This window comes from Nelusetta ayraudi, unplaced genomic scaffold, assembly GCF_046127955.1.
Source record: "Nelusetta ayraudi isolate G7.1 ecotype Tasmania unplaced genomic scaffold, CSIRO-AGI_Nayr_v1 ptg000013l, whole genome shotgun sequence".
Classification (NCBI taxonomy): Eukaryota; Metazoa; Chordata; class Actinopteri; order Tetraodontiformes; family Monacanthidae; genus Nelusetta; species Nelusetta ayraudi.
In genome coordinates, this window is record NW_027466063.1 from 1,307,000 (window position 1) to 1,331,593 (window position 24,594).

The following is a 24,594-nucleotide window of genomic DNA, read 5'->3' on the forward strand; positions in this document are numbered from 1 at the left end:
AGATGGCGCTGTGTTTAAACGGTCTCAATAAGTTGACAGCGCTCAGTAGCAGAGCAAGACGTCAGACCGCACGAGCGCTATCGTCAGGCACCGATGCTGAGGCCTGATACTTGTGTTTGTTGCTGCAGGTAAGATGCACGAAAATCATAACCGGAAAGCAACATGGGAGCGATATTATGTGTAACTGTGATTGTGATGTGTAACGATTGTGAACGTGACACGACACAAAGGCCAACACCAATAAACCTCGCGTGCATTGCGACTCGAGCTTGTTTGCAGAGTCGGAGGACAGTATGCGATTTCCTGTTTGGTTCTTCAGAATAAGAGCACTGAACATATATTACCGCTTATTTCTGTGATGTTTCTAAATAAGAGTAGATGTGAAAGACGTTTCAGGAGTGGAGTTTGTCATATTTTCTGGTAAATATTGGTCAAAACAAAGAATAATAAATACCAATGGTTTAAAAACAGTACTAAGTTAAGTTAAAAAGGGGGAAACAGCTAACTTGAGAAATACTTTGATTTCAAAAGAGTGCATTGAATAGGAATATTTTGATTAAAAAACGGTGTTCAGCACATGATCACATGTCTGTAATTTGAATGTTTTTGACCTGTTTAAATTGTAATGTATTTTGAGATACCTCAGTTGATAGCAGAGCGAGACGAAAGACAGCACGAGTAATATCGACGGGCACAGATGCTGAGGGCTGATACTTATGTTTGTTGCTCTTCCTACAGGAATGAAAATTAATGTGTTGCACAAAGGATCAGTCAAAGCACCATTTTTTTAAAAAAGTGTTACACACCAACTGGCTCCCTGGTCTAAGCCCTACTAGGAGTTTGCAGTTACTGCAAATCAAAGGTTATTTTGACTCCGCTGTTTGCACTGCGCGCATTCATTTGCGCCTTGCAGAAAGTAGTTAAAAAAAAAAAAAAAAGTTCATACATTTCCTCGGGTCTGCCTTTCCCTTATTTGGAGAATTTACTTGAGGGTGAAAAAACAAATTGGCTGAATATAAAAGTAATAATCTGGCTGACAAAGTTGATGTACAGTGCTACTAAAAGGAAGGTTTCACAATCCCTCATAAAAAAAAAGGGGGCCAAATGCAGATTTCGTATTCTATGACAATGCGTAACAATCATTACTGTGTCTCATCTGAGCATAAATGTGACAAATCCTGTTACATCTATTACATTTTATTGTCGTCTCGCCCCCTTCTGTCTGCCTACCTCCCTGAGCAAGATGCATTGTGTGACCATCTATTCTATTTCTCCTTCTCTCCCTTTCTCTTTTTTTTCAGGCTTCCTCCAAACGGCCGGCCTCCTGTTGGTTTGAGAGCTTGGGGTTCTTTGACCACCGCCATGGCTGCGATTCCTCCCACACGGGAGAGAATGGCATGACATTTACCAGAGCTGCGAAGCGGTAATACATTTTTTTTTTTGTTGAAATGCCACTGCAGGAGTATACACGGCTTAAAGGACCCACACTGGGCCCCTCTGGGACGCCTTCATGCTAGCCCGCTAAACCCATTCAGATGGGGGCTGGTAATTACAGGCATGGAGGTGAGGCCCGGGCTAATTCATACAAGGTGTAAAGTGTTGCGACAGCGGACGTAATTCAGCTTTCCGTCGGAATGCTCATCATTTTATCCTTTAATCACAGCTGAGATATTTGTGAGTGTTGCGCCGATTTACCGTCCCCACTGGGATCTTTTATTTTGAAATGAGCGCATCTCATAATGACCTGATCGGCGCGATTTCCACTCAAAGCCATTAATTACACACGCGCGCACACGATTGGTTGTCGACGCTAATTACGATCCACGGTGCAATATGGCTTCAGATGTTCCCCCCCCCCCCCCTCGCATTATTATTATTTATTTCCCCCCAGCGAATAACGTTTCGATATTCTGTTTTGAAAGAGGCTCTATCAACATGTCTTCAGTGACTTTTTTTTTTTCTTTTTGGCAATAACGGTGAGCTAACTTCGCTATTAAAGTTGTGTTGCTAGCTTAAGAGGCCGCAGTCGTATCGCAGAGGGGGAGGGAGCGTCGGCTCGCGTCGAGGCCCACTGCTGTTTGGAGTCTTGCACAAAGCCATTGAATTTGCCTGAGCACTGCGAGGGACTGTATTTATTTCCGTCGACAGACATTTGTCTGTGAAAATATTGTCGTGAGAACGCCACCGGGAGCAGTAACCTCCGGCTCAAAGGCCGTATTTTCTGATGTTAATTGGGTGTCATCACGGTCGCATCGAGAGCGGTCTCTGTTGCATTGCAGCAGAGGAAACAAAGCATCGCGATGGCCTTTCATTATTTCCTGGAACAAGCGCCCTTGCCCAGCGGTGACATGAAAAGTTTTTGTAAACTCTGCGCACGGCGCGGGCGCTCGTTAGGCCAAGTTGCCTCAGACAAAAGGTTGAGTGACGCGTTCCGTTTGTTTCGTTGGGTTGTGTCGCCGCTCGGCCCGTCAGCATCGTTTTGTAATTTAAGCGACTTGCAACGTCCCAGTCATCGACTGGATGCGTCTTCTCGGCGGGGTGGCTCACCGTAGCTGCCATAATCAAAATCACGTCTCGCCGTCTCTGACAGGAGAGCTGACCCCCCCCCCCCCCCCCCCCCCCCCGCTACCCTCCCTGCGGAAATGAAAATGAGACTCTGTGACTGAGGTGTTTGTTCCAGACGTACGAAACAGTTGTTCCTCTAAAGCCTGACTTTGATGGCCGCTCACTCTTTCTTCTCTCTGTTGTGCCGGAAAAACCTGTTTAATCGTGCTGTTGTCCTGTGTCACGTTGCACTGCGGAATCAGTTCTTACATTTTTTTTTTTTTCCCACCAAGATTCAGTGCAGAGGGACCAGCAATCGTACTCTCTTTTTCAACATATTTGAAAAATGCGATGCAGTCTGAAACGACCATACTGCAGAACTAATATTTTTAAAATCCCAATGTGAGACATTTAATGTCTGTATTTAAACCATGGGGAAAAAATTAAGTGCCTAAAAATAAAAAAAAAGTTGAGTTTTCACTCATCTACCGTAGCCCGATGTGTCCTTCTGCTGAGGGCTCATTGATTCCAGCGTGATAGTTGGTCAAAGAAAGATGTGAGATCAAGTTGGACACAGAAAACTGCTCAACATGAACATTCAGCGCAGTGTGTCGTCTCACTGCTAGATTGTGCAAAAATAGTTCTACACGACGGACCTTTAAATATTTTAAAAAGAAAAGAAATTCAAATTGCTTGAAAACTCGATTCTAAACAGGAGAAGTAACAGTAGCGGTTAATCAGTGAGGTTCTTAAAGCTGTGCCTGATCTGATCAGAGCTAGTTCCACTCACTGCAACAGCGTCGGCTCAAACACAAATGGTGTAAATAGCAGCACACTAACTATGCACAATATCCCAAGTGACAGGGCAGATATTGCTTAGTTAGTAAAGGTGGCCCTACAAATAAATACTTTGTGTGACTTCATGGCCCTGCTGCAGTACGAGGATGAATAAAAATACAGACTTCCTCTGGATGGCAGCATGTGTCGCTCCAAAGCCTTGGCTTGACTCAAATATGCAGCAAAACGCTGACTTAAGTGTTCATGCTTTTTCAATGCATTTTCATTTTACTTGAAAGGACCCTCATAGCATCCAATGAATTAGAAATAGAATGGCACCTTTCCGTAATTTGTTTTTATTTTTATTTTCTTAACTGAAGTTATTTTTAACCTGTTTGTATCAGGGATCAGTGGAAGTTTTTCCACAAAATCCAGAATAAAAAAATAAAAAATAAAACTCTAAAAATGGCTACAATATGAGAGCTTCTAAAGTTAGTTTTTTTTAGAATATTATTTATATATTATTACTTATTTAAAAAGTTTAATAATGAACCACGAACAATGATACTTGGTATTTTCAAGCTCACTTCATTTTGTTTTTCTCTTTTCCTGTCTTTGTTCCGAGTCCCAGTGCACCGAAGCTTACAATTAACGTCCAGCCCGTCATTCACTCATTTATTTCCTAACGACGAAATATAAACTTTGCAGCGGGGGGGATATTTGACCTGAGTCTAGCCCCACCGACACTGATCCTCTGCTGACAAATACAATCCCATCAAGTTCATTTAGCCGAGGTGTCGTCCATGCGAAGTCATGCCCCTAATGGACAGGGTGTACAATTTCAGGTTCCTGTTGTTGCGGAGGTGGGAGGCCTTTAAAAGCCAACGTGAGCTGGTTATGCAGTTGTGATCCACTTCCTGGCTGTAATGAATCTCACCGTTGGGTTTTTTTTTTTTTTTTTTTTTCTGAACGGTAACCCAAAGAGTGACAGCTTCATAGGTTTAAAGAGTGGATTTTTTTATTTATTTTTTTTTATCTGACATTCAATAACATTGTTGTTCCTGCGAGTCTCTGGAGAGGAAGATGGTGAAATTCAACTTAATCTTTAAGTATTGAACAATGATTTCAGAAGAAGTTTTTGGTACAAGGGATTGTGACAAATATGCTTCCATAATAAGCGTTATAATAATAAGTATTATTATTATTAAAAAAATATGGTGTCCCTTTCGCTGGCAGGAAACATCAGCTAGGGCAGGTTTTTGCCCCTTAAAAGTCAAACAGAGTTGCACTCAGCTCATAATGGTAACTCCGTCCGACGGCGCCATCACTTTTACGATTTCCTGCTGAATCACACAAAAAGAGTGCTTCGAAAACACCTATTGGTGAGCCCTAGAATGTAATAAAGTTGCTCAATCGGCCTGCAGGAAAGTTCATAAAATGTATTTTTCAGCTTAAAATCCCTCAAGTCGGAAGGAGGAAAACATCTTAAACTTTAATCAGAGCTGTATATCACAAAACACCGGGCACAGCTTTAATCACGGTTAAGAGGAAGTCTGTAAGTCAACGTGGATGCCACATATTATAGTGACACGGAATCAAATATAATGAGCCGTAAAAATTTTATTTTCTCGGGGGGAAAAAAATTAAAAAATCTTGGAGTGTTTCGGCTCTGGAAGTGCAAGAAAAAAAATCTATAAAAAAAACACATGAAATGTTAATAGATTTTAATGATTGATTCGAAGATAATTGGAATGTCAGGAATGAAGAAGTATAGAGGAGCCGAGGTGTTTAGGAATCTAATAGTTGAGCTGATGGCAGGAAGTCAATCAAATTATGACCGTCGCATAAGTGTTACAAAGATTACACCCCCGATGACGCAAAGATGATGAAAGTCCCCCAAATCGCGGAGCAGCCGAGTTCTTTTTTTTCCTTTTCATTCCCTCCCCTGCAGCACTCGGCATAAAAGTGAGTGATGGACGGGCTGATAATTAAGATACTGTATTTCATGCGCTGTTGTAAATGCCATTTGAGAAAAATGTTCGCAAGTTTGGGTCAAACTCAGGCATAATCAGACCATTTGGGAGTGAATATTTTGCATTTTAGTAACAGGAATCTGGACAGACTGACTCCAGGCAATTTCACTGCAGATAAATGACGCACCGAAAAGAGAAATCTTTGGATGTGACACGTTCAGACAAACACAGGAAACGGACACTTTTGACAAGACTACCCAGAGGTTTCAGCTTCACGCTCCTCCGGGAAAGTAGAAAGGGGGAATCTCAGCTCCTCGTGCAAGAGTTGAAACTGTACCGCTGTCCACAGTTATGTAAATGTTCCAGGATGTCGAGCCGTTCTTACAAATTCCAGCAAAATCCATCGGCAGCAGCGGTTGGCTGACAAGCAATTCTCAAGCATATGTTAAATCTACTAGCTTCTTTTTTGATGCATGTTTTGACGAGGTAGACCAACGTTCTGACATGTATACTGTATTGAGAAAAGCAAACGTCCACAAGGGAATTAGAAGGGTCATTTGATGTTAGCAACCTTGTGAAAATACTTTACTCAGTTTGAGAAAAAAAAGAGATTGTGCACATTATTTGCTTGGAATGAAAGACCCCAGCAGTGTTGCTATCAAAGCGAAATTGCAAAATAACCCATTATTAATAAAAAAACAAACAAAAAAAACAAAAACATATATAATATATTGTTCCTAAACAAATGAAGGCAAAGTGCAGTGTTTTTGCTGAGACACTGTCAATAGGCATGAATGTGTGAAATCATACATCTGCAGCGTTCCTATTTACATATCCGAGCAGGGAGCGTGTGCTGAAGCAGCCTTCGACCGGAGCGTGACTAGCGCCAGTGGAGATATTTCCCTGACAACAAACACCCGCTGCTGCAGAGGAGTTATATTTAAATCCCCGAGCTCAATAGCCGAGGGTGAGACAAACATCCCCTCTCCAGTATTTAAATTAGCTCGGCGTCCTCCTCATCTGAAGGCATTAAAACAGGTCAGGTAGCAGTGGAAAGGTCGAGATGATCCCACCGGTTGCTCGAAGGGATTTACGCTGCACGGCTCTGGTGTCCCTCCGCCGGTCAAGAGCTCATCGCGTGCCCCCTCGACAGCAGTGGGCGTGGGGGCAGAAATTCCGCCTTCCAATAAATACAAACGCATTCCCATTTTGAACTGACATATGTTACCGTTTGATCCGGCCGTGAAGAGCTTAAAACCGCTCTTCCCAACGTTTGGATTGGCCCACAAACCCAGTTTCTGCCGACGGTGGACAATGAAAACCTGAACTCCGCCACGATCCGAGGAGCCTTCCTCCATTCACATGGAGATTTACTTCTCCTTACGAGTCCCTCTCCCCTCTTCTCACTGGTTTAATGTCAGTGGGCGTTGGCTGGATATAGCTCATGTCACGAGCCTCTGCGAACCAATCAGGCGGGGAGCTGCACCGGAATCTGACAATGGCCGCACTAGACCGTGGTTGCTTGCCGCTGACGGTTGAATCCAATGCAAGAACTGCTTGAGCATAGCATCTTTTTCTTCTCAGCAGCTGTATTGCTTTATGTCCCCTAAATTTTCCTTCCCCCCCCCCCAGTTTCTTAATTATTAACCCACAACCTCAAGCTCGCCTGCACAACACCGGCACATGGATACAAATTGAACAGCGAGTGTCAGTCACAGCCGAGAGACGCCTCTCCCCTCCGACGACCAACTACCATTCCTGTCACGTCATGCTTCCTGCGCTCTACAATAGCACCGCAGAGCGGGGAGGCAGGCTGCGCACGGGTGTCCTACTTTAATAAATGAGCCGGGGCTCTTCAACCTGAAGAGAAATCTCTTGCCTCCGAACGTCAGCGCTGCAAATGTCCTTACATAACTGCACGATGTCGTTACAAAGTAAACTTGAGACACCGCCGAGGGTTCAGCGTAACTAAGTCTGTGCGTTTAACGACACTGGTTCCGACACTCACCGTCTGCTTTACTGCGTGCAGGCAGACCTGGAAACCGATGTAACAAAATGTCCAGTTAATTAGTATGATAGAGTGGGTGTTATAGATACTGTTGCATGCCTTCAAAAAAAAAAAAACAGTCAAAAGAAGGAGAAGCCTCCTGAGGAGGGAGTTCATGACTTGCTAAACAATAAGCACATGCTTAGAGCTTTTAAGATTTCAAGATTTTATATAAATAAACAGAAATACTATCTGTTATTTGGCTTCAAAAGGTTGGGGCAAAAGGGAAAAAAGCTACATGTAATTTAATGGTTGATAAACTAAATTTTCCGTCCTTCAACACAAAAGGCAGAAAAGAAGACCAGCTAACCTCCTCCCCTGGACTGACTCGGAGGAGGGCCACTGGCAGCAGAGAACAATGCCTACAGAATGTAATTTATCTGAAATATGAGATCTTTAACTATAGATATTTGCCATTTTTATCTAAATTATAATTTGATACAATTTTCCATAATAGAAATAAGATGAAGAGGCTCAAACAGCGGGGCAAAAATAAACCAGAGTAGAAAGATACAGAACATGCAGCATATTGTCAAATATGTATAAATAGCACACAATTAAGAAGTTGACCCCATTATCCCCTATATAGATGGAGAAGGTTTCAAAAAATGTAACACATATTTCCAAAGAGCTCAACATTTGAAAGAATGATTTAGGTTGGACAATAGGTGATGCTGATAAAAAGAATCTGAAATAGAAACTTTCTGATTAAAAGATTTACGAATGTGCACCCACACACACACACACACACACACACACACACACATGGTGAGAGAATATTAATAATGTAGAGGATGATGGAAAGCTAAATAAATATGCAGTCTTTATGCACAATTGAATAAAAGGAAAACAGCGACAAGGCAAACATTTAAAAAATATCAATTGACACTGAATATTATGTTTAATAAACAAATGCTACTTTTCCTTTTTCCCCCCTTTATTAAACTCATGGCTTGCATATTTCTCAGAGGTCAGAGAATGATTAAATATTAAAATAAATGCCTGGAACAAAATACAAACTGCAAATTGAGTTGCCATATTATTTTTGTCTGATTTCTCTGGAACCAATCACAATGTTTTCTGCATCCTTCTGCATCCTTCTACCACATCAACAACGCCAACAAGCTGTTTATTCCAATCCCAAGAAAGTTAGAATATCAAAACACCATATGACCAAGAATTGCCAGTAAGTTGGGCTAGTTAGCTCACATCCTAGCACCCTCAACATCCTAAAAAGAAATGTCTGGGTCCAGCTGTCAGATTGTTTCTGCAATTTTACAGAGATTTCTGTCCCTTATTTTAAGGACGAGTACCCAGGATTTTGTGGACTGAGTAGGGTGTGTACTCTGAAGGTGTGTACCCGGGAGGTTATATACCTGGTAGGGTGCGTAACCACGAGGATGTGGACTATGAAGGTGTGTACCCAGGAGGTTATTTATCCAGTAGGGTGTGTACTCTGACGGTGTGTACCCAGTAGGGTTTGTACCCAGGAGGTTATATACCCAGTCGGGTGTGTAAAGTTCTCCTGGGTATACCCTCCTTCGGTGTACCCAGGAGGGTGTGTATTCTTAAGGGTTGGGGTGTGTACTCAGTGGGATGTGTCTACCCAGGCAGGTGTGTACAAGGGAGGGTGTAAACCAAGGAGTGTTTATGTGTACTAAGACCCGTTGGCACATTGTCTCACAAAATTCTGTCGCAGCCAATTGGAAGTCTCATATCCAGACATTTACTTGAGGTTTTGTTCATCCAACGTTCAGAGTGTGAAGGCCCTTTGTCCGACTCTACCTGAGACACCTGGGGTCTACTGTAGTTACCAAAGCACGGACATACACTCCTGCGCTGAGTGTTTAACACACTGAGTCAGGTCAGCCAGTATGATCAGTGCTGGTAGCTGAGCAGTACTTTGACGTCGCCCAAACTATTGGAGTGATTAGTGTCCCTGCTGCGCCGCAGTCTTGAGAGTATCTGGAGGGTGGCCATTCGGGCAGCAACACAGCTAAGCTGTAAAATTACATTCGCCGCACTATTTGCTTAGCTCCCGTCTTGATTCAGTGCCAAATTGCTTCGCGGACGAGTTTTTCCACAAACAATAACAATTAGTTTTTTCACTTGAGCTGCTCGGAGATTTGTTGTTATGCGTCCTTGACTGTTTTAAAGACTCTCGCTTGATGTTATGGCTCCATTCCAGCGACGTGTTGCTGAGGGACTTTATGGCCCCCTAAGCAAACAATCGTTTAAATTCAATTAACACTATGAAATGGTACCTTTTTGAAAACAGTCCATTGAGAGCTTTGTTCGTGTGCCGCCTTGACCCGCACGCGCAGCGACTTGCTGCAGCGCACCGTAGCGCCGCATATTGCACATGACAGAGGGTAAACTGTCCGTCGTATGTGCCGTGCATAAAATGGAATCATTAGCACAAAGCTGGCCATAATGAGGAATAAACAATAATGGGACGAGCCCACTGCGCTTCAGCTCATCAGAGAATTTCATAATTAGCAATTAGCGATCATTGTATTACGGTGGGTGTGACTCAGATCCGGCTGAAGTGTGTGCCGCAGCTCACCTATCCTGAGGCGGTGCCACTAAAGGAAGCCACTGGATCCGGTCGTGATTAATGTGGCGTTGGAGAAGGGCTGCAGTGGCAGATTAGATGCGTGTACGAGTGGGCTCATTTCGTTTCAACGTGTCGTTATCTTTTACAGCAGCGGCTGAGCAAATGGACAGAGTGTGGTTTTTTTTTGGAGTACAATTGCGTGTGAAATTGTTTTCTCTTTGTTTGTACGGGCTGTTTTTTTGCAATCGCGTGCAGTTTTTCCAAAATAAAAGCACAGGGAAAGGACAGCCATCAGTAGCTCAGGCTGCTGAAGTTCAGGCGCAATTTTCAATCTTGTGTCTTTAGTCACAAGATGTAGTTAAATGCTCTTGCAAATAGCCCACATCATTCATTTAAGCCACTTGATTATAAAAGTATGTATATGTATATTGTCACATTTGGATAATTTCTATTTTTGTTGTCATTATTAGCTATACTAGTCATGATAATAATGTATTCAAGGATGTAAAGATGAAAATTTTAAGAAGAAAAATTCAAATAACACTAAAACAAACCGATATGCACAGGGCCCCAGAATGTATTTTATTTGTTCAATCAACAACAATTTCTACTGTTTGCCTGGAAGTTATAAGCAGGCCGAGTCCCCCTTCACCTTGAACACCCGCGCAGTGTAATTTGCTAGCAGCCTGTCGCCGCCCCGATCCAACATTATTGTCAAACAACTTGTTTCCTGTCCTCATTAAATCTCATTCCCCTCAAAAACTTAATTATTGCAACCAAAATGTCGAACATCCTTTTGTCGCGTATTACCAGGTGTCCTGCAATTTGCCTGTTCTGCTAAATTTTGATGAGCCTGTTGGGCTGGTGTGAATAATTGATGGCTGTTTTCCAATGGCTTGATTGTCACAAAGTAAGACAAACAGAGTGGAATGGGATCATCAAAGATTCATTTTGATTGTTGGGCACCGATAATTAATTCCAAAGTCATCTTTATATGGACGCACGCGTCCTTGTCCACGAGTTGACCATGAACTCGGAGGTGAGACGGCAACATATGATAAGTACATTAAACAAATGTTTTCCGGCCATACGTAGTGCTTCTCCTCTCTCGCCCGTCTCAACACGCGCCGCATTATACACACAGCGTCGAGGCACGCGGGCCCCTTAACACGGTGGAGGAAAAAAGCCCTGGGGGTCAAGGTTCAAACACACAAGCCTTCACTCCGTCCCTGACATTGCATCTGCACGCTTCTGCAACATATTTCACCGAGATCCTATCTGCATGTTGTCTTGAACACCTCGCCGACTCTTCCAGTCAGCCCCCGACCAAACAAAGCAGCCTCTTTCACTTCCAATAAGCGTCAACCTACATAATAACAACATCAGCACAGCTGCTCCCAAACACTATCAGACTGAACTGATTACTGACTACTTCTTCTTCTTCTTCTTTTTTTTTAAATCTCTCTCCCACAATCCCACCGAGCTAAACCGCGAGCCGATTGCGGGGCTTCATTTCTGGATGTGAACGCTTAAAACAGAAAATGCCGGTAATGTTTTTTTCCATTCTGCGTATTTCGATGTACTGAGTGGGTAATTTCTTTCTTCTTTCCTCCCACGTAAACCAATTATTCATGGCAACACCGATTCACAAATTGTAGTTGGATTCAGTCGCAGCCTTTACATCATGAGGACTTGGTGCCATCTACTGTTAATGTTGAGATCATCTGGCTGCAGGGAGGCAGGGATGCACTGTTTTAAAAATAAAATGGTGGAGGAAAAAAAGAAAAAAATTACAATTATGAATTATTTTATAATTATTAAATTTGCACTTTTTTTCAAAGCTACTCAAATATTAAATGTAGCACTGTCAGAGCTCAGCTTATATAGTGTGATGTAGGCCCACTTGAGAATAGATGGACACATTTTCACTTTTTCCTGAACTGTATAAAAGTAAAAAAAAAAAAAGAAGAAGAAGAATTTTGATTCCGTTTGATGTTTGTCTTTCTACAAATTTGATGATCTTCAGTCAGAAATTAGAATTTTAAGGAAAAGCCTCTTAGGTATAACACACCGGAAAGAAAAGAAAAAAAAAACAAAACTGCATGCTTCCTGCACAGTATTATTATTATTTATTTAATTTATATTTTTTTCCCTCCGTGTTTCTCAGAATTGAATCAGGGCGCCTCCTCTATCGGCTGCGTGTTGCCACCGCGGACAAGTTGGATTGTGGGAGTAAGGTGATCATTAGCATATCAGTGACACGGATTAACATACATTAACATACATTACGGCCGAATTAATCACGGCGTGCGGCAGAACTTGGAGAGGCATCTGAAACGCGGTGGCTACGTGGTGGGTTCAGGGAAGACCGAGGAGTCGTAGTGGCGCTCTGGCTCGGCGGCCATGAGCCTCGCAGCCTCTGATGTCTCAGCTCACATGCAACTCATTCATTAGTGTTTTTTTTCCCTCCCTCTCTCTCTCTCTCTCTCTCTCTCTCTCTCTCTCTCTGTTGGTATGTGTAGCGCTCAGTGAAGACTTTGGTTCTGGTGGCGCTGTGCAATTTGTAGATTTTTGGGGTGATTTTTTTTTTTTTTTTTTGGAGGTGGCAGTCTCCATTGAAAAAAAAAAAAAAATGACGTTGCTATGTTTACTAAGATTTTGCAAAGCTGGCTCCCATGGTGAAATATGAACCGTGTATCTGAAATACATCTAATTAGCACTTGGTGAGCTAGCTCTTGATCTGGCACGATAGAAAAAGCATTTGGAATTCATTTGCCTCATGTTGAGCCAAATGTCTGCAGTAAGACTTGCTGCAGCAATTTATTTGTTTGTTTTTTAAAAAAAAAAATGTAGTTTGTTAACTGAAGTGTTTTTAAAGCATAATCTGATAGAAATTCCACTCTTATCACCATACGACCATAATAGCATGATAACATGCAGTAATATCTCTTCATCAGCGTACTTTTTTGAATCACTGTTTTTTTAGATTTGATTATTTTTTTATACATTCTTGTGATTTAAGGTCATTCGGGGGTTATGATTTGGATTTTTTTTTTAAATTATTATTATTATTATTGTTTTGCCAGTGAGATTGTGCTTGTCTCCTTTTTTTGTTTTGGTTTGTTTGTTAGATATTGTTTTGGTTTGTTGTTGTTTTTGCCACAAGGATTATGCAAAAATATAGCACAGGAATTTACATGAAACCAGGGGGAAGGATGGGGCTCGGAATACGGAAGGACCTGCAGATTTTTAGGCATTCTTGAGAATTTCTTTTTTTTTTTTGCCATTTTATAGCAACTTCTTAGAGGTTTTTAGTTTTAATAATTAAAAAATATATATATGAAGGAAAAAATGAACTAACAATATGGGTGTAATTTATCCTAATGACATTTAATATGGTGTTAAGTACTTCGTGTGATACCCAGTTCATAGATTTTTTTTTTATTGCCAACTTGCACTCAATGATTGATTTCCTTTTTTATTGAGGAGGAGCATTCTTATAGGAACTCCAAAATGTAAATCAAACCGATTAGCGAACCATTCGGTGGGCAAAGCATTCTACTGTAAAGATGCTTGTTACGGCCAGGTTCTGCATCGTTAAAAAAAACAAAAAAACAAACAAAAAAACGTAAATAAATAAGTAACCCTGACATGTGTTCATACTCCTGATGTGCCATGGTCCAAGTAACTGAATGACCATTTTGACAAGAGCCAGAGACATGACTGCCATGTTTTTGGCCAACATCATAGCCAGGAGCCAAATCCATGAGTCCAGTTAGCTCACAGTTCAGCGCTTTCCTTCAGTTTTTTAGTATTTCAGAAGTCGGTACATGGCCCACAGGAGTCTTCCATTACATTGGCATTAGGTGAACTTTCTCAGTGAAAGTCTAGATGTAGTACATGCCTGAAAGAACTGCAACGAAATGTGAACTGACTTAGTGGTGAGTAGAACATGGGTAAAATGATAATTCTCACCCAATTGAAAATCTAAAATGAGGTAAAGAAAGGTTGGTAAACAAATATTTACCGGTGGCAAATCTGGCCTTAACAACATTTTCCAAATGCAAATCCAATCCAAATCCAAATTACTGTTATCGGGAAGTTCTTGAGAGTGTTATATTTTCTATTGTGGAGAGAGACTTTCTGTGCGGGGAGCGTGTTTAAGATATACAACGTATCAATCAGCAGCGTGTCCGCCTGCGGGAAACCAAATCCAAACCCCTCTCAGCCAAGGATGAATAAATCCACAATTGATAAATAAGGGAGTCCCAAAGTGTGCGGATTAAACTAACACATCAAATGTCAGCAATTCCATTATCAGTATTTTGGTCACAGCGACTGTACCGCCACTTTATCTCTGCGCTGCACACAGCGAGCGTCCTATCTGTAGGGGACGAGAGAAAAAAATGAAAAAGAAAAAAAACAAAAAACATCCCGGCTTGGGTCCAGGTAGCGCATTATGTGGCTGGGCTCTTGGAGATGAACTCGGAGCAGCTAATGCCATTCTGACCAATACTCCTCATTAACTCCTGACTGGCAGGCATATTGTAAAAGCCCTTATTGAGGCGAAGCCATATCATTGGTAGTACGACTCAGGTCCTGACCGCCTGTTCCACCCGGTCAGGAGCAATAAAGAATGGTTTCCTTTTAAACACTACTTAAACACCCCTCAAAGTGCTCTTAAAATCGCAGCGTAATGAAAGTGCCATGCATGAAACTGGAATGCGAGTGTCTGGGCGCCTCGCACGGCTTACAAAAAGGAGCTGGCGGAGAGAGAGAGAGAGAAAAGGTAGGCTGCTCCGCTTGATAGACAGCTTCTTCTCCACACTGCAACGTGGAGAGAGCCTGACAACCTGAATTACATGCTTATTACGCCAGTCGGGGGCCGGGGCTGTGCGAACCTGCTGACACCTCCACAATGAACGTGACCCATCACCCCCTCACTGCCTCCCCCGCCCCCACCCCCAGCCCAGCCTCTGGGCCAGTCAAGCAAGAGCGCGGACATAATGAAAAGCAACTTCTGTTTTACTTTTAGCCCCTGCTGTCGACACCGGCCTGTCGCTACAGTCGCGGGAGTGACACGTTGTTTTCACCCCGGTGTCACATTCAACTTCACACCCTCCTGTGTGACGTCACGTCACGCCGCCCCGCCCCACCACGGCCCACCGCCGTCGGCCTACGGTTGCATGAATCTGCTTTGGAAGACGGTTTGCAGGACAGGGGTGCTGCGGGGAGTTCCTCGCCGCCGAGGGAAGCGCTTCTCAAAAGTAACGCAGGCCAAATAATGGATTGTTTTTAATCAAGTGCTTGACTTCACAAGTGCGTCTGCGGGGTTCCCGTTTGTGGGGCGTAAAATTAGTTTCCCGCAAACGGTCCCCGCTTAATGTATGTCTACTGCGATTGTTTAATTGGTTTTCGTTTGAATCCACTTTTTATTTATTTACATGTTCCTGCTAAATAGTGCAAGGTCCAACGAGCCACTTGTCAGGTTCATGAAGCCCCTAATGAGATTCACTTTTCCAGAAAAGCTAAATAGCTCTCATGTGCTAACTGTTTATCCCCTGGCACGCCGTGTAAAACGTACACATTTTTGTAGCCGAGGAACAGTGTGGACAAAGTCCCCCTTGTCCCGTGGCCCTGTATATTACATAATTTAAAGGCCCCGGTGTAATTGCGGCTGTCAAAATGAGTAATTTAAAATAATTGATGACCTGAAGGGCCGCGTCTCGCGCTATTAGTCAGGTGAATTTAATCACCTTGGCAGCACACTAAGGTGCGGCCTCGTGGCTAAGGCTTCTTCCTTCCTGCCAGATGATTACCTCAGCGTTCCACACGCCACTCACATGGCCGTGCAGGAGATTGGGCATCTGGTCAGCCTCGGCTCTCGCTAACCTGAAGTTCAAGATTCGCCGGAAGGAAGGAAGTGACTCGAGAACAGGCCAAAAATCCCAAAACCTCAGTGGCACAACTCACAAGAAGATCCCCTCTTTAGGTAAATGTGAATGCTAACCATTAGAAAATTAAACGGCAGGGGTTTTTGTTCTTTTTAGTTGGGTTATGACTGATAAATTCATGTACATGTATTTTCTCTGTTCCACATCATGCCAGTGGTCCCCTGTAAATTTTACACACTGTAGTTTGGACACCAAAGGCAATCCACTGATTGCTGTCAGTTCCATTTTTCTTTATTTTTTAAAGCAACCTCTTAGTTGTTGTTTTCTTTTTTGTCATGTCAGTTGAGCGAAACAAATGATTTTTTTAAGAACTGATATTTTTCAATATTTAATCGTAAATATTATTAATAATAATAACCACTAAATAGTTTTTTAATCCTCTTTTCTTTGTTCACGTTCACAAATTGACGTTGAATGCGCTGCACGCTTGTAACTTTACAAATAACGTTGTGTAGTTGGACACTTTAAAATGTGGAAAAGCCCCAGAAACAAAGAAGATGATGGAATCCCCTGGTCTTGTTGTTGTTGTTCTATGATGCGCTTCCACCTCGTGGCTCAGTGTGTCCCAGCTGAGGTGCTTTTATTAGTTTTACTGTGGGCTATAAATGTATTGGCCAGATCATGAGCAATACATCATAATATGCACTACATTACTTCACGTACAAGAATGAAATTTAATCGCAGGTTGGGAGAAACAAACAGAGAGCCGTCTGACTGGCGATGTTCGACGAGGCGCCTTCGCAGGTTAAAGATGCCATTTAGAGAAGCGCTGAGATTCCACTGCGCCCGCATTGTCTGCCGTTCATGAATGAAACGGTGTTGGCTTTCGAGGGTTTTACTATTATAAAGACAATGGGCTGCACTGAGCCGATGCCTTAGCCACGTCAATACCAACTTTGACGCCTTGTCAGCACGATGTGGTGGAAAAAAAAAAAGGAAAAAGAAACGCCTCCCATCTAACACGGTGGTTGAAATCATGGTGTTTTGAGTTACTCTTCGCTTTTCCTTGGAGGAGCGATTTATACATCACAGGACAGGGTGGGGTGCGGGGGGTGGGGTGGGGTGGGGTGGGTAGGAGGGGTTTCATGAGACAGCCTGACATCCTCAGAAATGGGAATGTCAGATATCTGACTGAGGTTTTTCGCGCCGGCTCCCCCGGTTTTATTGAGTTCTGCGGTTTGTGCCAGGGAATACTGAGGCCTTGAAGCGATTCAATACAGACATTGAGTTGATGTTCTCTGAGATGGTCCGTTTGACATTTTGACACCGCTTCTATTGGTTTCGTCGCTTTCCAACCCTTGGCTTGTCAATCAATATGAGGGGAGATGCCAGAAAGCAAATTCTCAATATCTAATAATGACTGATAAATCACGTTTGAAGGGCTGCCAATTAATCAGCACACTGTGGACCTTTATCAGATAATGAATTATGCTCGGAAGTGCAGAAGACAACAGCCGCGGCCAGCGCCATTAAAGAGGATCTGCATGTAAAAATGAGGGGGTGTTTGATATTGCAGTCAAACTGTAACCAAATAAGTGACCTTGAAACCAATTTTTTCTACAAGCGAGGCTGCGCAGAAAGTAACACAATAGAGTGAAGAAAAGTGGTCCTGATATTTCCAGCTAACGATGACTCACAAATGGTCGTTATGAGATCATCCTGTAATTGTGGCGGTAATAACATAATCTCAGCAGATCCTTGGTGTGATGCCTCTGCAGCAGCGCTGCAAGTGCTGGTGGGTGGGGGTGGGGGGTGCACTTTGGACCGAGATGTATGCAAAAGCCATTTGGGGAAGCCTTCCACAAAAGGGCCGTCCGGTGCCTGAGCATGGCATTGAAATGGCAGCGCTGCCCTTGCATTGTCTGACACGTCGCAAGATGGCAACGCAGCGTGTCCCCCAGAGGTCACAGAGGGTGGATGCACCACTAATCTCTGACACTGGCTCCAGGAGCGAGCTGTGGAGGGCTGCGTGACACCGACTGGGGGCTTTAGATAACTCAGCTTTCCTCAAACGTGGAGACATCTCCGGATCACGGTGCTCCGTCAACCAAATCCTCCTTAATGCTCGGCAGCTTCAGACAAGGAGACAACGTCGGCCGCCCCGCAAGGATGAATTCCCGGGGCGGGAGCACGGCGTGTATTAATCTGATATTGTCTTTTTATTGTTTGGGGAATAATGCAGTGGAAAAGCGATGATTGATCGGGAGGCTTGAGAGACTTTAATAGTGTCAAATCGGTCCACTTAGAGATCAGTGGATGTTCCTCCAGGGGGGCATGATCTCACAAATCCAAAGAACAAAAGTGTCATCATGTTCCTGAGTGCTTCCTCCAGACACAGAGAACATGAAAAACTGATAACTCACTTTTAATGTATATGAGAGCATCGGTCATTCAATCAATGAAGCGGTGATCGATTCATTCTGAAATTAGGGATGGGCTGTGTTCAAATTGCACCGGGCGAGCTGCAGTCCGAGAGGCAGCGTTATCGGGGAGGTTTTGTGGCTTCATTGATTTCGGGGCTTGCAATCATCCCCCATCTGATGTCGCGGGCTGAGGGAGGACAACAGAGCCTCTCCGTTCGTCAGTGGCGCAACTTCAAGATAGCTCCGCCAAAGTGGAAACAGTCCACCGAGAAAGTCAATTTAAAGGGTTACATCCTCAAAGGACGTCGGGTTATTACTGCCTTCTTCCCTACAAAAAAAAAGTCTTGCTAAATGCTGTGCGAGGACGATGAAAGCTGCTGATGAAGCCCCGATTTGTTCAGTTGGCTTCACTTAAATTTCAAATACGACGCACTTCTCAAAAAAGTCAGGGATCTTGGAATTTGCGGAGAAATTTATAGAAAATGTGAACAACTCTTTACGACAGCGATATTTCACCATGCAACTATGGACAGGAATGTCATGTGACCTTTTTTTTTTTTTTTTTTAAGGCGTCGCCTTAGACCCATGATGTCAAAATGTGAGCTGTAGGATAAAGAGCATTACGACGCATTCAGGGGTTGATTCGTTAGGCGGACGCTTGTGTTTGTGATTATTGTGGTTAATCACCTTGCGAGAGAAAAGCACGTGACTCAATAAGCACTGACGCACTGGACAGTTGGACGTGCGCTTACAACAATTTTGAGAAGGTCCAATTAAGTTCACCTGTGGTGAAGGTTTAAGTGCATTTTAGTCAGAGTCTGAAATCCCAGTTGAAAGCCCTGAATCCCCAACTTTTTTTGAAAGCAGCATACGGTGCTTTTGAATTTTTCTCTCCTTCCACTTTCCGAAAGCTGTGCTTCCGTAATTGGTATTCTGTTCTGGCGCGTGTTTTCTTTTATTCCTCACTTTTGCTCGGTGGAGCACATCCATAGGGTGACCCCCATTTCAACACTCTCCGGCAAGCCCCCTCCAAAAGCTGCGTCAAGTACAAAACATCTTTAATGGCCCTTGTTGGAAATTATCTCGGCGAAGGTCTCTAATGGTGCTGTCAGGAGTGAGTTTCGAACCATTAGGCAATTTGCAGTGAATCGGGGCACACATAAATAAACCGAATCCACACACTCCCAGCGCCCCGAGAGTTCTCCACACATGAGGAATACGCCTGCTGGGTTTTTCTGAAAGAATAGGCTCAACGAAACCAGGCAGTGTCAATGAATGATGATGTTAACTTCGCTGCCCTTTCCTGCTTTTAAGCCGCTCGGACGGCAGAGATGTTCCAATTCCACAGACTTGAAGCGAGAGAAGGCAAAAATCTGTATTCCCTCTTTATCCTTCATTCATCATGTGGCTATTTAGGTTTTAGGTCAGATTTAATACTGAGGATGCGCTGCAGAAGCCCTCGAAATTTCTGGCCGCCTTAACATCGTTATGATTACACAGTGTTAAATATAGGCCGTATGTCAAACAGCACGGAAATAAACAGCATGAATTAATCAGCTGGGTGTTAATGCGAAAGTATTTGTGGCGCTGGATCAGTTGTCGGCACTCTGCCACTGTACCAGACCTCAATCCACACATGACATATATATATATATATGTATATATATATATATTGTAGAAAGAAAGGAAAAACACCCTCTGAGAGCAGCTAGGCAGGGATTTTTGCTTGTGTCCTCTGGCATTGTTGTGCTATTCTTACCAGATGTCAGCAGCACAAAGAGGAAAGAAAGATTTGGAGCCTTTTTCCCCCCCTGCGATTTACATCCATAAAATGAAACGTCACATCAAAATTAGACCCAGCAAAAATAATTATTTCATCAAATACTAATAAAGATCGCAACTTAGCTCTTGGAGTCTATTGGGTTCTTCTTTTTTTTTTTACTCTTTTATCATCAGTATAGATTCAAAACAGGGCATTTACAGATATGTTAGACTGCTTCTCCATTGCTTTAGACCATATTGAAAAAAAGAATAAGTTAATTTCAGAAAATACTTTGTGTAAGAACGTCTGCTTGGAAAGAAAATTCTCCTCCACAAGAATGTTGGACTAAAACAACAAAATATGCACAAGATGCACACTCGGGGGGGGAAATATGATTGTTTCATTAGACTGGTTTGATTAAAACAAAACACGGCCACACACAGTTTCCAAACTCCTGCATTTTAGCTGAAGCGATTTCCTAAAAAAAAATAAACATTCATTTCAAATGTGTCCAAAATGACTGTTTTCCAACTTCTACTTTCAAATCAGCATCACTGACATCTGCTCTTCAATCCCATACATGCAGCAACACACATCTCCCCGTCCACATCATCAACAGTATCCGGTGGTACGCAGCAGAAACCCACAGCTGCACCTCCAAAGCTTTCAACTCCTCAACTGAAACCGCTCACTAGTTAAGAGTCCAACTTGCCGGGGAAAAAAATAAATAAATAAAAAAAAACTAGCCGCTGATGTGACAATATCGCCCGTCAACTCCCTACAATCAATCGCGTCCGCTGCAATATCTCTGAAAGGAGGCGCAACCAATTCATCTTTATGAAATCAATAGGGACTTGCCGGCCTTACCTGCCGCGGAGCGCTCGGCCCAGCGCTGGAGCAGTAAGTGTCTGGTGCTTTGGGACAAGTGGGGGGGCGGGAGAGATCTCGGGTTCACTTGTTGTTTGTCGGGGACGGGATAGTTTGCCGTGTGGCTGGAAGCGACACTCCTCGGGGCCCGCTGTGAATAGAGGTCAGGATAATAGACACAGTCGCACAACAAAGACTGATAATCCTGTCTCGCCCCACAGCTCCCATGTTGCAATCAGACATTTTAAGGGCAGTTAAGTTGCAGCGAGGGGCGACTGAATGAAGCCGCGGTCAGGAAAGACTCCCCAGCTCCCATTATGGACAGTAACCGGTGTCAATTCGCAAGCAATTAGACCACTCAGATGTGTCAGTAGACAGGCCTCAAATTAATAAATAAATAACGTCAACCGCAAGTGCTCGCTGATATGGCCTTTTGAGTCATTCGAGTCTCCCAGTGGTCTATTTCGGTGCAGAACACTTAGTCCTTCAAAGAGTGACGAGGTGCGCCTCCTTCTCCTCACTTATCCGCCATGACCTTTGAATAAAACGAGTCCTCGGTGAGCCTGCGCCTTAAATCCGCTTCAAAAGGCCGCCGGAAACCTCTTCTTCTTTTTTTTTAAAAAGCGTTCGAGATCCGTTAATGCTGCTTTATTGTCGGTTCCTGCTGAGATAAACAAAACTGCGAGCAGGCGAACACTTATTATCTGGCGAGTGCACCGTGTCAGGTTGTCTGATTCTCTGGGAGTAGCCGGCCTGTTTTGAAAAATGCAAAACGGGGGTGGGGGGGATAGAGGGGCGACCTTTTCCGATTCCCGAGAAGTCAGAGCAGGCTTTGGAAATGTTTGCAGCTGGATGGTAGAACTTTGCTTGGAAATTATGGTTTCAACAAAACGGGCTGAAAAAGCTCCACCAGAATTCTTCATTGTGGGAGATAAACCCTTTCAATTTTAGGAAACATGAGGAAACACTCACAGAGGGGGAACTTTGGAGGAAACTAGTTTTTTGTTTTGTCGCTTTGACTCTGCTGTGTATTTGTGAAGAAACTAGGCAAAGTTTCTCTGTGTGTATAACGATTAATGAGTCTCGTGTAGCCGCGGCTGATATTTCCTCCCTTTCCAGAGGATTATAAACTGGATGTTTGCTCTGCATTAAGGGGCCAGACTGACAGTTAGCAGCTTTTTGTCCCTCCAACAGCCGCATTGTGTTCCGCACTCAGCCAACAAGTAAAAGCACAAACCTTTTAGGCTCAATGAACAATCTTCCAAAATTGCCATGTTTTTGTAATTCTAATGAAAAGTTAAAAACAGTGAAATTGCAATTCTATTTTATGTGTTTTCCTAAAAAGCAAAACAAGTGTAAAGTCAGTTTCACACAACCGCTGCGCTCGCGGTAAACATGTCTCGGCTGCTCAGCACATTTCCGAGGCCGGCGGAAATTGATGTTGTTTTGAATCTTCCAGACGTCACATCATTCTGATGCTGAGCGCTGCTGATGTGTGCGGACCAAGGTTGTTGCCGCAAGCCACAGAGTAAAGAGTAGCCTCGGGCTGACCACTGTGTTATCTCTACTGTGTGTTCATTTATTTTATTAATGTATTTATTTATTTATTTCTGTTTGTTTGTGTGAAGAGGTCCGTCACAATCTGGGAAACATGCCGTGAGTAATGGAAACGAGGTTAATGGAACCAGTGGTTTCAGGTTTCTTCTTGCGACTACGTTGTACCTTTTATGAAATTGAATTATATCTCCTGTGGGAGATCTAATTGGCTTGCTGCCTATTAAAGTCAAATAAGCACAAATTACTCATACTTTCAAGTACCAACTTAAACTACATAAAAATATAAAAGTTAACAACCATAGTAAGTTGATTTCGTTTAGACAGTTTTATTTTTTGTTATAAACATACATATAATAATATATACAATTAATGTATATTCTATGTATACATACTATTCAAGTTCCTTTTTCAGAAATGATTTATCTGTCACTATTTTTTTAAGGGACAAGTTCGGCCACAACAGGCTAAACGCTCAAGCTAATATGTTCATGGATGTGATTAAAATAAAAATAAAAAAAATATTATATTTGCAGGTCGTATTGAAAAGTCTAGAATAAAAAAAAAAGAGGCCCAGTCATGTGAGGGCACTTGCCCTCTCACTTTCATAGAAGATCTTTTTCTGCAGAACAAAGCCGAGCGCGGAAGGGGCCAGAATGTGTCTGGGCTCAATCAAGAGGAAGTCATAAGTTGACAATCAGGGAGAAGCAAACGGCTTTCACTGCCAGGCCTCGGCTGAATAGCTCACCTTTCAGCGACGCATAAATAGTGTGCCGGCCGCCTTTGATCTGCAGAGGGTGAGACCTTTGCAAGAATGCGGACACCTTTCAGTGGACAGAGACGCCCTGTGCGGGTCAGCAAGCCTCGCTTTGAGGACACAAGAAGTTTTTAGAAATTTTATGGGAGATATTCAATTTTTATTTTTTCTCTTGTTTTGTTTTGAGGCTCATTATAAATAAATATGCCCTAAAATGTACCCTTGTCGATCGGTAATTAATTAATTTATTTTAGACAAGGGACCAACGGGACAACATTTCACTAAATGTACATTGATTTTACGATCATACAAAATAACAACTCGGATATAATTTACCTTTCAGATGTTAGAAGTATTGAACGGCACCACTGAAAAGAGGGCCAATTGCTGATTTCCTCTCTTTAGTCTTTTGGCTAATCCATAAATTGCCTGTTATTAAATCCATTCAATGGCCACAGAGTTTATTCAAGATTAGAATTTTTCCCAAGAAGACACACAGGTCAATGCGTGTGTATCCGGAGCAGAATGGGTGATATGCAGTAGCACCATTGGACAAACACACTCGCGCGCGCACACACACACACACACGTGCATACGCACACACACACACACACACACAAAAAAAAACTTTGTGCACAAAGCACTGCTCACGGAGGTCAAGCCCAAGACAAATCCTCCTTTCATCAGGAGAAAAACCAAATCCTCAGGTGACTTTCAACAACCCCACTAATGTGCGAATGAAGGCTCACGATGGAATAATGGTGCGCGTGCCCCCTCACACACACATTCAGAAACACGAACAAAACTTCCATTAATTACCCCAAATTTCTATATGAAATATTCATTAAGCTGCGAATATGTGGCTTTGGCTGTTCAGCCACTGTTAATGATGTCAAAGGTCGGGAACAGAATTTTCAAATCAAATAAAATCAAAGTGTAATCCTATAGCACTTTTAAACATTTTCCAAAAAGTGTTTTAGGGTTTCACATCGTAAAAACAAGAAGGGCCCATCTATCCTATGTCATATGAAAATAATAAATACAATCACACACTCACACTCTCTCTCTCTCTCTCTCTCTCTCTCTCTCTCTCCCTCTCTCTCTCTCGCTCTCTCTCTCTCACACACACACACACACACCAAATTTTGTACTTGCAAGTTTGATCTTACATGTCAGAGATCCTTTTTTTCAGTTTTTATTTAACTGTAAATTTGATGGATTTAATTGATGTACCAATTTAGGAAAGAGCCCAATGAAGAGATTTGACAGGGAGAGTCTCATTGAAAACAAACTTATAAAGTGACAAATGTAGTGTCAGCTACACTGGAAGCAGACATGATATTTCTACCGGCAGTTTAACTGGCTAGCCACACGGCTACATTGTCACCCATCTGTGGCAAGCTTCAATGTGTGCCGGTGTTGACATCTTGCCAAATCCA

General features: G+C 42.9%; 1 long non-coding RNA gene across 1 annotated transcript; it reads left to right on the plus strand.

The window, feature by feature from the left end:
• On the plus strand, positions 1 to 23,629 carry LOC142885877 (uncharacterized). Its single transcript, XR_012926346.1, has 4 exons — positions 1 to 128; positions 1,302 to 1,423; positions 22,473 to 22,500; positions 23,027 to 23,629. It is a non-coding gene; the product is annotated as an uncharacterized LOC142885877 (long non-coding RNA).
• Positions 23,630 to 24,594: the final 965 nt, after the last annotated feature.